A 12,894-nucleotide genomic window follows, 5' to 3' on the forward strand; every position below is an offset into this window, starting at 1 on the left:
AATACAAAGTGAGAGATGGCTGTCTGAGCCGAGGATCAAAACAGTGTGTGTGTTGACTGTCATTGCTATAATTACGAGGACCAAACCTGAGAATCTTCCAAAGTGAGGCCCTTTTCCTTTTTTTTTTTTTTTACTTTTGTTGATTTTGTCGGTCCCTGTGGACAAAAGCAGTAGTGATACAGTGCACCAGGGTCCCTTTAGGAAACCTCTCAATTTACTGCAGCAGCGGTCTGACAGTCCGCTCCGCTCAGTCCTAGTTTGGGGTTTTTCCTGTACTGGGCTGGTCTGTTTTCTGGAGGCCTCGCTGGAGTCTGAGCTGAAGGAGTTAATCTGGTTAACCTGCCCGATTTCATCTGATTTTGCGCCGTATGACGAGTGACGGCTGATGTCATTTTCAGTTGCTACAATGCTAGCATGCTAGGAGCACTTATGTGAAGCTGCACTCATCAATATTTTCATATAAATTTTGCAATTGCAAAAAATAAACAATTTCTGAAAATCGGGCCCTCATTGTCGAAAACAAAAACAAAATACAAAATACCTCTTGCAAAAGCAAACGCTTCATTCAAAACTATATTAACTCTTCTAAATGCAGCACAAAGTAAGTGGCCAGCTAGCCTTCCAGTCAACATAGCCAACCATTTAACAGCTGAAGATCCACTGGCTGTTTGTGGAGACCAAAAAGAGAGAAAAGGATATTGATTATTGGACTCATTAGGTTGCTTGAAATACAATGAATGTAAATGAATGCTAATGTTATTCTCTGTCTGCTAGATGTTTGCTGACATGTTCGCTGTTAAGGAGTACAACACCTATTTAAAGTAAAAACTGATCATTTTTTACATAAATAAATGTCTAAGTATGTATCTCCGAATGCAGTAACACAATGGTGATTGGGGCCTATGGCTCACTCATGAAAACCTTTTGCATTTGCAGTTTTACGAACTGGGTGTCCGCCCACATACCTGCGATTGCCTCCTATCACCATAGGTGCCGCCAAAGAGAACAAAGCAGAGATCTTTTAGAATGTATCTTTAAATCTCTGGAAAGAAAAGACAGCAATTAAAGGTCTGAAATCAGGTGTCAGTGTGTGAGTGTGTGTGCGTGCTCTTATGTATCCTTTTTCTCAGTGTGTGAATACTTGTCTGGATCTATTTTCCGCGACTGTGTCTCTGTTGTACTGTTTGTGTGAACTAGTTTACGTCTCTTTACGCCTGTATGTGTATTTGTGTGTCAGTAAGTGTGTGTGTGTGTGTGTGTGTGTGTGTGTGTGTGTTTGTGTATGTGTATTACTGTGTGTTTGTCAAACAGACAGCAGCCCGCACAAATCCAACCACTCTGGCTCCACAGCTGCTCTGTCACTGTCAGATCTTGTCAGCAAGACAGCCTGGCCCGTCTGGTCGCTGACTTTCTGTCAGTTGGGTTGCCAGATCCAGGGTGGTCCATACCACCGCACTCATCAAGCCCCATCCGCCCCGGTCGTCAGGGGGGATTATGCAGATTTAGGAGCACTGTACCTAACCCCTTTACCTCCTCTACTATCCATCCATCCATCCTCTCCTCGTTCTTCTCTTCTCACCCCTATCTGTCGTCACTTGTGCCAGTCCAGGAAATGACCTTTCCTCTAATATCACAGCAGCCGGCTAAAGTTTTCTCTCTGCATGTGCTACTTTCCATAGCAGACACATAGAAACAGTCCTAATTGTAATGTAAAACAGATAAGCCCTAATGTTGTGATAAATCTTCACAGAAGCTTTCATAGACTTGTACAATTTTATTGCTGGGACTGCTTTGTGGTTACATGTACAAATATATGGAGGGTTTAGAGTGCCTAAATTAAACAAATCACATGATTGCCTTTAAGCATATGGTTTTCAATGAATTATAACACAGTTACTGCATACAAAAAAAGTGAAATACATTGTGTAATGCATTTTAAAATTTCAACACAATTAAAGCTATAATTATTGAATGGGACAGGCAAAAACACAAAGAAAAGTTGAGAAAATACTGGAGGAGGTCACAACTGCCATGGCAACTTATTGAGACCAGACACAGACAACACTCTGATCTTCAACAAGTTAGCCAGTTAGAGAGCTTTTGGATGATGGTATACAGCAAGAGAAAACAGTATTCTTAGTATTGAATACTAAGAATACTGTATTCACGTTCAATCATTTGAACGTGATTGTAGTGGAGGTTTTGTTTGAGCATTGGTGCTTTATATGAGTTGTTTCTAGAGTGCAGCAGACAGGAACAGGTCATATGATCAACCTGAGGAGGGTTCAGACTGCCAGTTATCGGCCAGTTATGTGGAAAGAGGTCAAGTCCAACTTTAATTACCATAGAGCCACAACTACTGGAATTTGCTTGTGGTACAGCTCAGTTTCCAGTGCATTCAACCCACACGGACACATGGAACACATCAACAGTAGCCTACTGTACATGCTGCACTTACTGTATGTGCAACATTTTTTATTTTAATGAATTCAGTGTCCATATAGCAGATTGCAGCTCTGAGTGGGCAGCGAGCTGTAGTGTTTAGCAGGGTGCAAGTCAACCTGAATAACATTCCCTGCTGGCAGAGAAGCAAGCAGCCTGAATGCTGAATGAATCAACACTAAAACACAGTGCTTATGTGGTGAGCCAAAGAGCTCAATATTAAATATGTCAGCTATTAAAATAAATAATAAATAAAAAAATAGAGACCAAAAAAACCCATGAAAGTGTGATTTAATCCCATACATTTATAAAACTCAGCTCATCATAATAAAATGTTATTTCATCCCTCGTCCCTTAATTATAATATATCTCTGCAGGTCAATTTTATTTCATTCAGGTTATTTTTTTGAAAGTAATTTTATATTATTTTTAATTCATGTCATTTTTATTTCCCAATTTGTGTTTTTTCTCTCTGCTATTTTGTTGTAATTTTACTTTCCAGACAAACATGTGATATGTGATTGGCCAAAGCAACAACCGATCAGTGAAATGGCTTTTCCCTGTTAGTTGGATTGCCAGATTAAGACTTTGCCATGACAAGGAGCAGCATGAAATAAACAAATAAAAATGATTAGAAATATATTAATTTAAAAAGAAGCAAGTCTTTTTAATAATAATAATAATTTCATAATATTTTAGTTTATTTTTAAGAATATATCTAATTAATAATTCCATGGTTGTGTTATATGCTGTCTGTTATTAACATGATTTATTTCATTGTGTCCTATTTATTTATATTTATAAGGTCTCCATGGCTTAAAGTAAAGTAAAAGTGTGGTCTTTTTTTTTACCTATTTATCGTTATTTGGACTTTGATTACAGCACATACTTTTGACATTGTCAATTGACATGGACATACCTATCAATCTAAAATATGCATGTGTAACTGAAAGTGTTGAATCATGTCAGGTAGGAATCTATGTATGTTGAATGTCGATGACTTGCAAAGCATGTTGATGTTTGGATTTTTTTATGATTCTGTTATTTGTTTGTTATCATTTTAAATTGTTAAGTGTTTTGTTTTGGGGTCTGAGTTAATTGTGATGCCGCCTGTTTTGGCCAGGACACTCTTGAAAAAGAGATTTCTAATCTAAATGAGACTCTTACCAGGTTAAATGATGGTTAAATTAAAAAAGGAATTGTCTCTACTACATATGCTATATATACAATAAAGAACACTTTACAGAAACACTGGGAAGGATTTAGTGGCATCTACTGGTGAGTTTGCAGATAGCAAACAATTAAATACACATCCCTTTCCAAGTGTATTGGAGAACTACAGTGGCCCTCAAGTACTATGAAACTCCCTAAAGCCACTGTTTGGTTTGTCCATTTTGAGCTACTGTAGGAACATGGTGGTGCAACATGGCCAATGCCATGAAGAGGACCTACTCCCAACGTAAGTATGAGGGGCTGGTTTTAGCTAACGAAAAATACAATGTTTCAGGTGATTATACACTAATGAAAACATAGTTATGACATTATATTCCATTCCTGTTCATATTGATCCAAGCTAATGACACCTTTAAGCCCTTTGACTGTATAAAGATAAACTACAGGTTCAGAGATGGTCACTATGTTCCCGGTTGGTGTCTGTACATCTTACTCTGAGTTCAGGAATACAGACGTCATCTGCAGAACATCTATATCATCCTGGGTATTATGATAAACCTTAACAATTGTGGTGTAGCACCACAGAATGACACTAATGCAGTAACATGAGAAAGTTAACTTCAAGATCTAGTGTGTTCATGGGAAAATGTTGCCGTAGGACATGTTCATTTGGGAATAAGAAAATGTAGCATAGGCTAATTTACAAAGCAATAATTTATAGCGTTGGGTAACCACGGTATTTTCTTTATAGGAAATTCCTTAAGCTGTGACATATGCCTGCATTAAAAAATGATGTTGTAAAAATCCAACCCTACAACTCAACAGAGTAAGCTAGATTTGAGCTGTCATCACTTTTCAGGTTATGATTCTGAAAAAAAAGTAGTGAGTTTTGACAGGACAAACCTGAGTGATCCGTCTCTCTAAACAGAGTGTGCCGCCACTAAGGTCTCTCTAATTCATCCATAATTCATGGTTAAGCCTTTGTTGGATGGCTGGAAGGCTTGTACTGTTTGTGGCCTGCTGTTAGCCAAGATGCATAATTAAAGACAGAGGTTTCCTCTCCATGGCCAAACAGTGTGTACCCTGGTCATTTACATAATCAGGCAGGTAGAGATACAAAATAGAAGGTTCCTATAGCAGCTGGTTATGCATGACTTGGAGGCTACTATACGCTGTTCTCTTGAATGTGGCAGCTTGTGTTGGTACACTCAGTTATATAAAGTTTCTCAGCTGGCCAGGCACTCATGTTGCTCATCTGGGTGTACTTTCCCTAGGTGAGGTAATGTTTTTCAGTCCACTCTCCCCAAACTCTTGGAGCAAATCATTTTGCAATGTCATTTCAAGTGGGGTTGTTTTGCAAGCCTCCATTCCAGAAAATAGAAACAAGTCTGTCCTTCGTTTTTCTTCGTTAGATCATTGCCAGATGTTGCCCTCACTGCATTATCTCCTCTAAAAAAAAAGAAAAGAAAAAATGCTGCTTGTCCGAGCCCTTCTCACCGGAGCAACAGACTTTGTGTCGTGTTGCTTAGCCATGATTGAGACCAAACAATAAACAAGTTTTCAGATTTTTGGCTGCATGTGGGAGAAAGGGTGGATGATGATGATGTCAGTTACAAGGGTTGGATAACGTCTTCACCAAGCCCTTGACCCCTTCTTGTTGATGTACTGGAAACATTCTGTCAAATTCCTCAGTGGAAAGACCAAAGTGGTTTAACAACAGCTGGATCTCTGCTGGACAGCTGACAAACTGGAGCTGAAAGATTGTGTAGAGGGGCAGATTCAGTAGACAATGGAGGGATCCTCCTCCTGGCTGATAGCTATCAGACTTTGTCACCAGAAATGCAGTGTTCCTGCAGTGGCCTCAGATTCAGCCCTCCCCCCCGTGGAAAAAGGACAAACAGCCAGCTGCTTGTTGTCCAGGTGTTTGGCAGTCAGTGTGTTCTCACCACAAGCTCACTGAGTTTCAATGATTCTCAGCTTCCAAGCGACATGCGTTTTACATCTGGAAACATATCGCCATGGAGGAGTGTTTCAGGATAGGATGTTAATGTTTCTTAACACCAAACATGTGCAGGAATGAAGCTTGATTGCACTCCAAGATGAGAGGTTATGATAATTTCTACCTCAGTGTTTTTTTTGCCCTTTAATAGTCTCATAAATTGAAATTAGAGGGTGTAATTCTAGCCAGAATACAGTATGTCGATTGTTGCTCAGGTTTGAACATGATGAACAGTCCTTTGCTTGTGCAGGTCGGCTGTTCTCGGAACAGGTTGTTATGTTATTTGTTACACCTGTGGTTTACATGCAAAGTCAAAATGTCTGTTATGAAAAAATTATCATTATTGCATATTTATTAATACAAACGACACTAAAATGTGTTCCAGTTGAAAAAGAATGGTTACACCATACGAATAAAGTGTGTAGTTAGTTATTAGCTATTATTTAAAATTGTACTTGAATGACACAGTTTCAATTTTGGGGTAATTTCAATTCACCCACTTATAATAATCACCCATTCATTATCTTAATGCTTATCCTGTTCACAGTAACGAGGCACTTGAAATTTCTCAACTAGTTTAATTTAAAAATTTAATATGAGAGGCACAATAAACTCTACCAATGCTTGAAGCTGATACCGGATGTTAATTACCATGGTGAACATTAAAAAGATCGAATGAATATGTAATTTCAAGCTCGCATTACCTTAAAAAATACACAATATGGTTGGTAAAATGGAAAAGTGTTAATAGGTCATTACTAGAGGTAAATGAGGAGATTTTCACGTCACACGATTTGGTTCGAGTCAGTGCGGGTGCGTGCCCCTGCAGACAAAGGAGGGCTCACGGACAGAATATGGGTCAGTCTATTAAAAATAGTGGTGGCGAAACTTTATTAAAGTAATAAATACGAGAGTCAACATCCAAAACAACTGGCGGTTGACTGTGCTGTCGAAAGGCCGCTCGTTGTTACGTTTCGTGTTTTAAACTGGAGCTTTTAATTAAGTAAAGACTGCAAAATTGGAATTATTAATTATTCATTAATTAATTATCGAGCTAACGAGCTACTTACAGTCACTTAAGCTAGCTAGCGTTAAACTTTGAGATGTTAATTCAGCCCGTTATCTCCTGTTCCATCTGAATCACAGCTTGGCTTCAAGCGTCAAGAGAAAACAAGGTTTGATTCATGTTTATCCAGCATCATTAAAAAATGAGAAGCTCCCTATTAGCAATAATATAAAAATTGTATCACCCGTCACTAACGTATCCAAATTCACCAGTGTAACGTTACTGGAGCTGGGTGGTTATCAAAAAAAGCTCACAAGTCTGAATAAAAATTGTACCAATGCCATTGAAATAATTTACATTGCATTTTTTTGATGTATGAAGTACACTAATGGCAGTATTTTGTAGACTTCAAGAGGATGGCTTTGAATTTGTTTTAAAGGAGATTAACACTGATGCAGCCTACAGAAGATATGTAACAGCATCACTCCACAGTCTTGCAAGGTACACTCCACACATCTCAGCCTGTCCCTTTCATGTGTTACTATAGCCGCGTTCCCACCAAGAGGTTCCTGGGAATTTTAGTCCCGGAACTACTTTTTATAAATGAGTGCATGTAACTTAGTAATGGGTAACCTCAAGGTGACTTTTAGAAAAATGCGAACCACTGACATCTTGTGGTGAAGTTTTGGAACTAAAAAAGTAACGTTTTTACTTGTTTTTAATACATTCTCAGTTACGATCATGTGGCACTGACTACAGCTGCCCTGAGTTAGTACAGTGTCTTTATCAGAAGTTCCAAGACTGTCTGAGTACTACACTTCAGCTCCAAAGAGTTGTCGTGGCCGAGTGGTTAAGGCGATGGACTAGAAATCCATTGGGGTCTCCCCGCGCAGGTTCGAATCCTGCCGACAACGTTAATCTTTATGTAAACTGTCGTATGTTTGATCGTCACTTGCAGTGCAGGAGAATGATATCCATTCCCAGGCTCTACTTGAAAGCTCCTATAACTACCATCTGACCAGAAGAAGAACGGCATGATATTTCCAGACGCCATAAATACAGAATCACAATCCACTGTATTGCATGATCCTGGCAATATAATAATGTCCATGCAGCAAAAGTGAGGATGAGGGGTCTCCTCATCCTCACCTTTAAGAAAAAAATAAAATAAGATAATCCTTTATTAGAATAGTGCAAACAAGAGACAGTAAAAAACAAGATCACAAACAAGTATTATAAATAAGTAAATTAGTAATAACACAGTAAAGAATATTAAATAAGTAAAAAAAGTAAAAAATCCACAATGACTAAAATAATAGATATACAGAGAGAATAATTATTGTATTGCACAGTGGATTGCACTGTACAATTTGCTGCAGTTGCTGCAGGGTCATTCAGATCAAGGCAACTGCACGCGAAAGCCCCAAGCGAAATAAACTGATGTATGAGGACCAGGCAGTTTTCTAAAAGAACGCCAACACAAGACAACATAAGAAGGATACTACACATAATAAAGTAAATAATATATCTAGTTGTTTGTGTAATGAGAAAGGTTGCAGACTTACCTGGGGACAGAGGGACTGTGTACTGACGTCAAATCAGCTCCCTCCATTTCCATCTTTCTCCCAAAAATTGACAGCCGAGCGCTATGGCCCTTTTCCAAAAATCCTCCATCTTTCACAACCTATCGACTTCGAGCTTTTCCATCTTTGCCAGAGCGACCAATCAGAAGGACTCTCCGTACTCCCCAGCATCAGTGCTACCCCCGCGGACGCACAAAACCTCTGGTGAACTTTGAGTGGATTTTAAATTTCATCTGCTGAGATAATAATTAAAACATAGGGCAACTTCATTTTGATTTGGTCAGTTAGCAAATCAGATAGCTAAAATGTATTTATGACACAGAAGAATTGTGGGATTATTTGTGTTATTGTTTGTGGTACTGTAGAAGCTAGCTCACTGTTTCTTAATGGGACATTGCTTTACTGACTTTTAGAGTTTGGCATGGGTTTTAACTGTTTAAACTTGATGCAGTACTGGTTGAAAAATGAATTCACCAAAGTCAGGCAGCCTCTGACTTGTGTTATACGACTTTAACATTCACTTTTTTAAAATAGGGAAAACCATATCTCTTTATAGGTGATGGTGGTATAGTGGTGAGCATAGCTGCCTTCCAAGCAGTTGACCTGGGTTCGATTCCCGGCCATGGCAAACATTTTCCCCCTGTGGAAGTATACTGATGTCTTGTTTGGATGTCAGATGTGACCAAAAATAGGATGATTGTCCCCACTTTCCAGAGTTCTTAGTGTGTTGTCACTCTTTGGAACTTCCTACACACACATAGACACATTCCTATACACACAATAGGAATCTGATTAAATTACACCTAACAGCACAGTGTTTTTATGATTATTTTTATTTTTATTAATGTTATTAATAAGTTTATTTTGTGTTATTTTTATTATTATTAGTGGTATTTGTTGTTTTATTTATTTTCAGCTCGACACAAATAGTTTATTTTTATTTCTTACCAAGAGTTTATTATATGATATCCAATACTATAATTGTTTTTTCAATCCCCCCCCCTTTTTTAATAATCTAACATTTATTATTTATTACTATTATTTTTTATGTTTTATTAACACACACACACACACACACACACACACACACACACACACACACACACACACACACACACACACACACACACACACACACACACCCTACATAACCCAATCTAATTGTAATCTAGACTCATTGACTCTTATCTTTACATTTCCTACGTCATTGTAACTACTTTATGCTATTGTCTGAATGTCTGTTTTTTTAAGTCTGTCTTCATGTTTATGTCACTATGTGTTGTTGTTTTTTGTTGTTGTCACATTGCTTCACCAATAAAAAAATAAATTAAAAAAAACACAGACCCTGACCCATCACAAATACAATCTTCTTTAACAACCGAGACCTACGTAAATTATCAAAACAAAAGGCCGACGCCATTGATGCACCATTAAGATGAGATGAACTCCCCAAAGCTCTACCCAGGGGATGTAGCTCAGTGGTAGAGCGCGTGCTTTGCATGTACGAGGCCCCGGGTTCAATCCCCGGCATCTCCATCAGTTTTTATGGCCACTGTTAAAGGATGATTCATTCAGCAAATATGGCCATTGAGCAAATGACAGAATTAACTAAATATAATCAAGGTATGGAAGACAGAGTTGGGTTAAACTGAAAAACATTACCGAACTGTGTGTTTTGTAATTGTCCATTACATTTTAGCCACCGAGCCAGTTCTGAATATTTTAGAAAGTTGGTTTATTACCATGTTGTGGCCGAGTGGTCAAGGCGATGGACTTGAAATCCATTGGGGTCTCCCCGCGCAGGTTCGAATCCTGTCAATAAACGAAAGATACATTTCAACTGTGTGGGCTTAGCAACGAAAAAAGCATAGACCTCCCTGCTGAGACATTCAGGTTGAGTTCCTTGTGCGTGTTGTCACACTGAGCAACTGTGGTTTGGTTGTAGAAAAGGGTCATCTTCATATAGAAGGAATGGCGGTTCGATTTCAGGATCCGGCAGTCCATGTCCAGTCACTTAAGCTAGCTAGCGTTAAAGTTTTAGACGTTTAATTCAACCCGTTATCTCCTGCAGATTGGTCCTGAAGCTCTGTTCCATCTGAATCACAGCTTGGCTTCAAGCTTCAAGAGAAAACAAGGTTTGATTCATGTTTATTCAGCATCATTGAAAAATGATCAAATCCCTATTAGCAATAATATAAAAATTGTATCACCCGTCACTAACGTATCCAAATTCACCAGTGTAACGTTACTGGAGCTGGGTGGTTATCAAAAAAAGCTCACAAGTCTGAATAAAAATTGTACCAATGCCATTGAAATAATTTACATTGCATTTTTTTGATGTATGAAGTACACTAATGGCAGTATTTTGTAGACTTCAAGAGGATGGCTTTGAATTTGTTTTAAAGGAGATTAACACTGATGCAGCCTACAGAAGATATGTAACAGCATCACTCCACAGTCTTGCAAGGTACACTCCACACATCTCAGCCTGTCCCTTTCATGTGTTACTATAGCCGCGTTCCCACCAAGAGGTTCCTGGGAATTTTAGTCCCGGAACTACTTTTTATAAATGAGTGCATGTAACTTAGTAATGGGTAACCTCAAGGTGACTTTTAGAAAAATGCGAACCACTGACATCTTGTGGTGAAGTTTTGGAACTAAAAAAGTAACGTTTTTTTGTTGTTGTAATAAACCCCCAATGTTCTTAAGAGGACAGTTATGGATATTTTTGTGATGTTGTTACTTTATATTTCAAATTTATTCTGAAGCTAAAAAGTCTTTATAATCAGGAGTCAGCAAGAATGAGCACAATATTCAGTGTTCTTTCTTTAGTAAGTGTCCAGAGATCAGGGGTCAGTGTTTCCTTTACTGCATGTTGTGCTCTCAGTATAATGTGCTGTAATAAGTGCTTATTTCTCTGCATTTCCATCACATGTTGCAGGAGGTTTGACCACCACCTTGTGGTTCCCAGCTCCAGCATGGGTTTTAACTGTTTAACACGGGAATGTCCCACTGTTTTATAAACTGTTAAGTAACTCTTGAGTAATTCTTTGCGATTAGCGATTACATGATGTTTTTACTTGTTTTTAATACATTCTCAGTTACGATCATGTGGCACTGACTACAGCTGCCCTGAGTTAGTACAGTGTCTTTATCAGAAGTTCCAAGATTGTCTGAGTACTACACTTCAGCTACAAAGAGTTGTCGTGGCCGAGTGGTTAAGGCGATGGACTAGAAATCCATTGGGGTCTCCCCGCGCAGGTTCGAATCCTGCCGACAACGTTAATCTTTATGTAAACTGTCGTATGTTTGATCGTCACTTGCAGTGCAGGAGAATGATATCCATTCCCAGGCTCTACTTGAAAGCTCCTATAACTACCATCTGACCAGAACGGCATGATATTTCCAGACGCCATAAATACAGAATCACAATCCACTGTATTGCATGATCCTGGCAATATAATAATGTCCATGCAGAAAAAAATTACACCTAACAGCACAGTGTTTTTATTTTTTTTATTTGTTGTTTTATTTCGACACAAATAGTTTATTTTTATTTCTTAACAAGAGTTTATTATATGATATCCAATACTATAATTGTTTTTTCAATCCCCCCCCCTCTTTTATTATTTATTAATTTATTATTTAATAATATTATTTTTATTTTTTTCTGAACACACAAAACACACACACACACGCACACACACACAACTGTTTGTAAGTTATTAATTATTGGTTGTAATTATTAATATTATCATTACTGAATCCATTATTCATTTTGTAGCTTTTTTTCTCTTTTCCTGTTTTTATTTAAATATATATATATATATATTTTTTCCCCCTGTGATATTTACATTGTAGTTATGACAACAGCGATGGGGTGTGGAATTGAAAACTATTGGGGTCTCCCCGCGCAGGTTCGAATCCTGTCAACAACGAAAGATGCTTTATTTCAATCCCAAACATCTCCATCCGTTTTTATGATCACAGTTAAAGGATGCTTGAGTCGCGAATCTTGGATGAAAAACTGAAATGTGCTTTATCTGAAAAACTGTGTTTACCGAACTTTGCATTAAGTAATTTTCCATAACATTTTAGCCACGAGCCACTTCTGAATATTTCAGAAAGTTGGTTTGTTACCATGTTGTGGGTTGTTGTGGCCGAGTGGTTAAGGCGATGGACTAGAAATCCATTGGGGTCTCCCCGCGCAGGTTCGAATCCTGTCAACAACGAAAGATGCTTTATTTCAATCCCAAACATCTCCATCAATTTTTATGATCACAGTTAAAGGATGCTTGAGTAGCGAAACTTGGATGAAAAACTGAAATGTGCTTTATCTGAAAAACTTTGTTTACCAAACTTTGCATTAAGTAATTCTCCATAACATTTTAGCCACGAGCCAGTTCTAAATATTTCAGAAAGTTGATTTAGCTGGTATGTTGTGGGATGTTGTGGCCGAGTGGTCAAGGCGATGGACTTGAAATCCATTGGGGTCTCCCCGCGCAGGTTCGAATCCTGTCAGCAACGAAAGATACTTTTCAACTGTGTGGGCTTAGCAACGAAACAAGATGAGACATTCAGATCGAGTTCCTTTTGTATGTTGTCGCACTTGAGCGACTGTGGCTCAGTGGTAGAAAAGCGTTGTCCTCCAATATAACGATCGGCGGTTTTAGTTCAAGGGCAGGAAACTT

The 12,894-nt window shown here is 38.3% G+C and overlaps 1 protein-coding gene and 7 non-coding genes across 8 annotated transcripts in view; 7 read left to right on the forward strand and 1 right to left on the reverse strand.

Annotated features, from left to right (window-relative positions):
* Positions 1–12,894, reverse strand: part of svila (supervillin a) — a 139,984-nt gene that overhangs the window by 88,262 nt on the left and 38,828 nt on the right. The window lies entirely within an intron of this gene.
* On the forward strand, positions 7,453–7,534 carry trnas-aga (transfer RNA serine (anticodon AGA)). Its single transcript has one exon. It is a non-coding gene; the product is annotated as a tRNA-Ser (tRNA).
* Positions 8,760–8,831, forward strand: trnag-ucc (transfer RNA glycine (anticodon UCC)). The gene has a single exon. It is a non-coding gene; the product is annotated as a tRNA-Gly (tRNA).
* On the forward strand, positions 9,668–9,739 carry trnaa-ugc (transfer RNA alanine (anticodon UGC)). Its single transcript has one exon. It is a non-coding gene; the product is annotated as a tRNA-Ala (tRNA).
* Positions 9,946–10,029, forward strand: trnas-uga (transfer RNA serine (anticodon UGA)). Its single transcript has one exon. It is a non-coding gene; the product is annotated as a tRNA-Ser (tRNA).
* Positions 11,404–11,485, forward strand: trnas-aga (transfer RNA serine (anticodon AGA)). The gene has a single exon. It is a non-coding gene; the product is annotated as a tRNA-Ser (tRNA).
* trnas-aga (transfer RNA serine (anticodon AGA)) lies at positions 12,354–12,435 on the forward strand. Its single transcript has one exon. It is a non-coding gene; the product is annotated as a tRNA-Ser (tRNA).
* trnas-uga (transfer RNA serine (anticodon UGA)) lies at positions 12,652–12,730 on the forward strand. The gene has a single exon. It is a non-coding gene; the product is annotated as a tRNA-Ser (tRNA).

This window comes from Anoplopoma fimbria, chromosome 21, assembly GCF_027596085.1.
Source record: "Anoplopoma fimbria isolate UVic2021 breed Golden Eagle Sablefish chromosome 21, Afim_UVic_2022, whole genome shotgun sequence".
NCBI lineage: Eukaryota > Metazoa > Chordata > Actinopteri > Perciformes > Anoplopomatidae > Anoplopoma > Anoplopoma fimbria.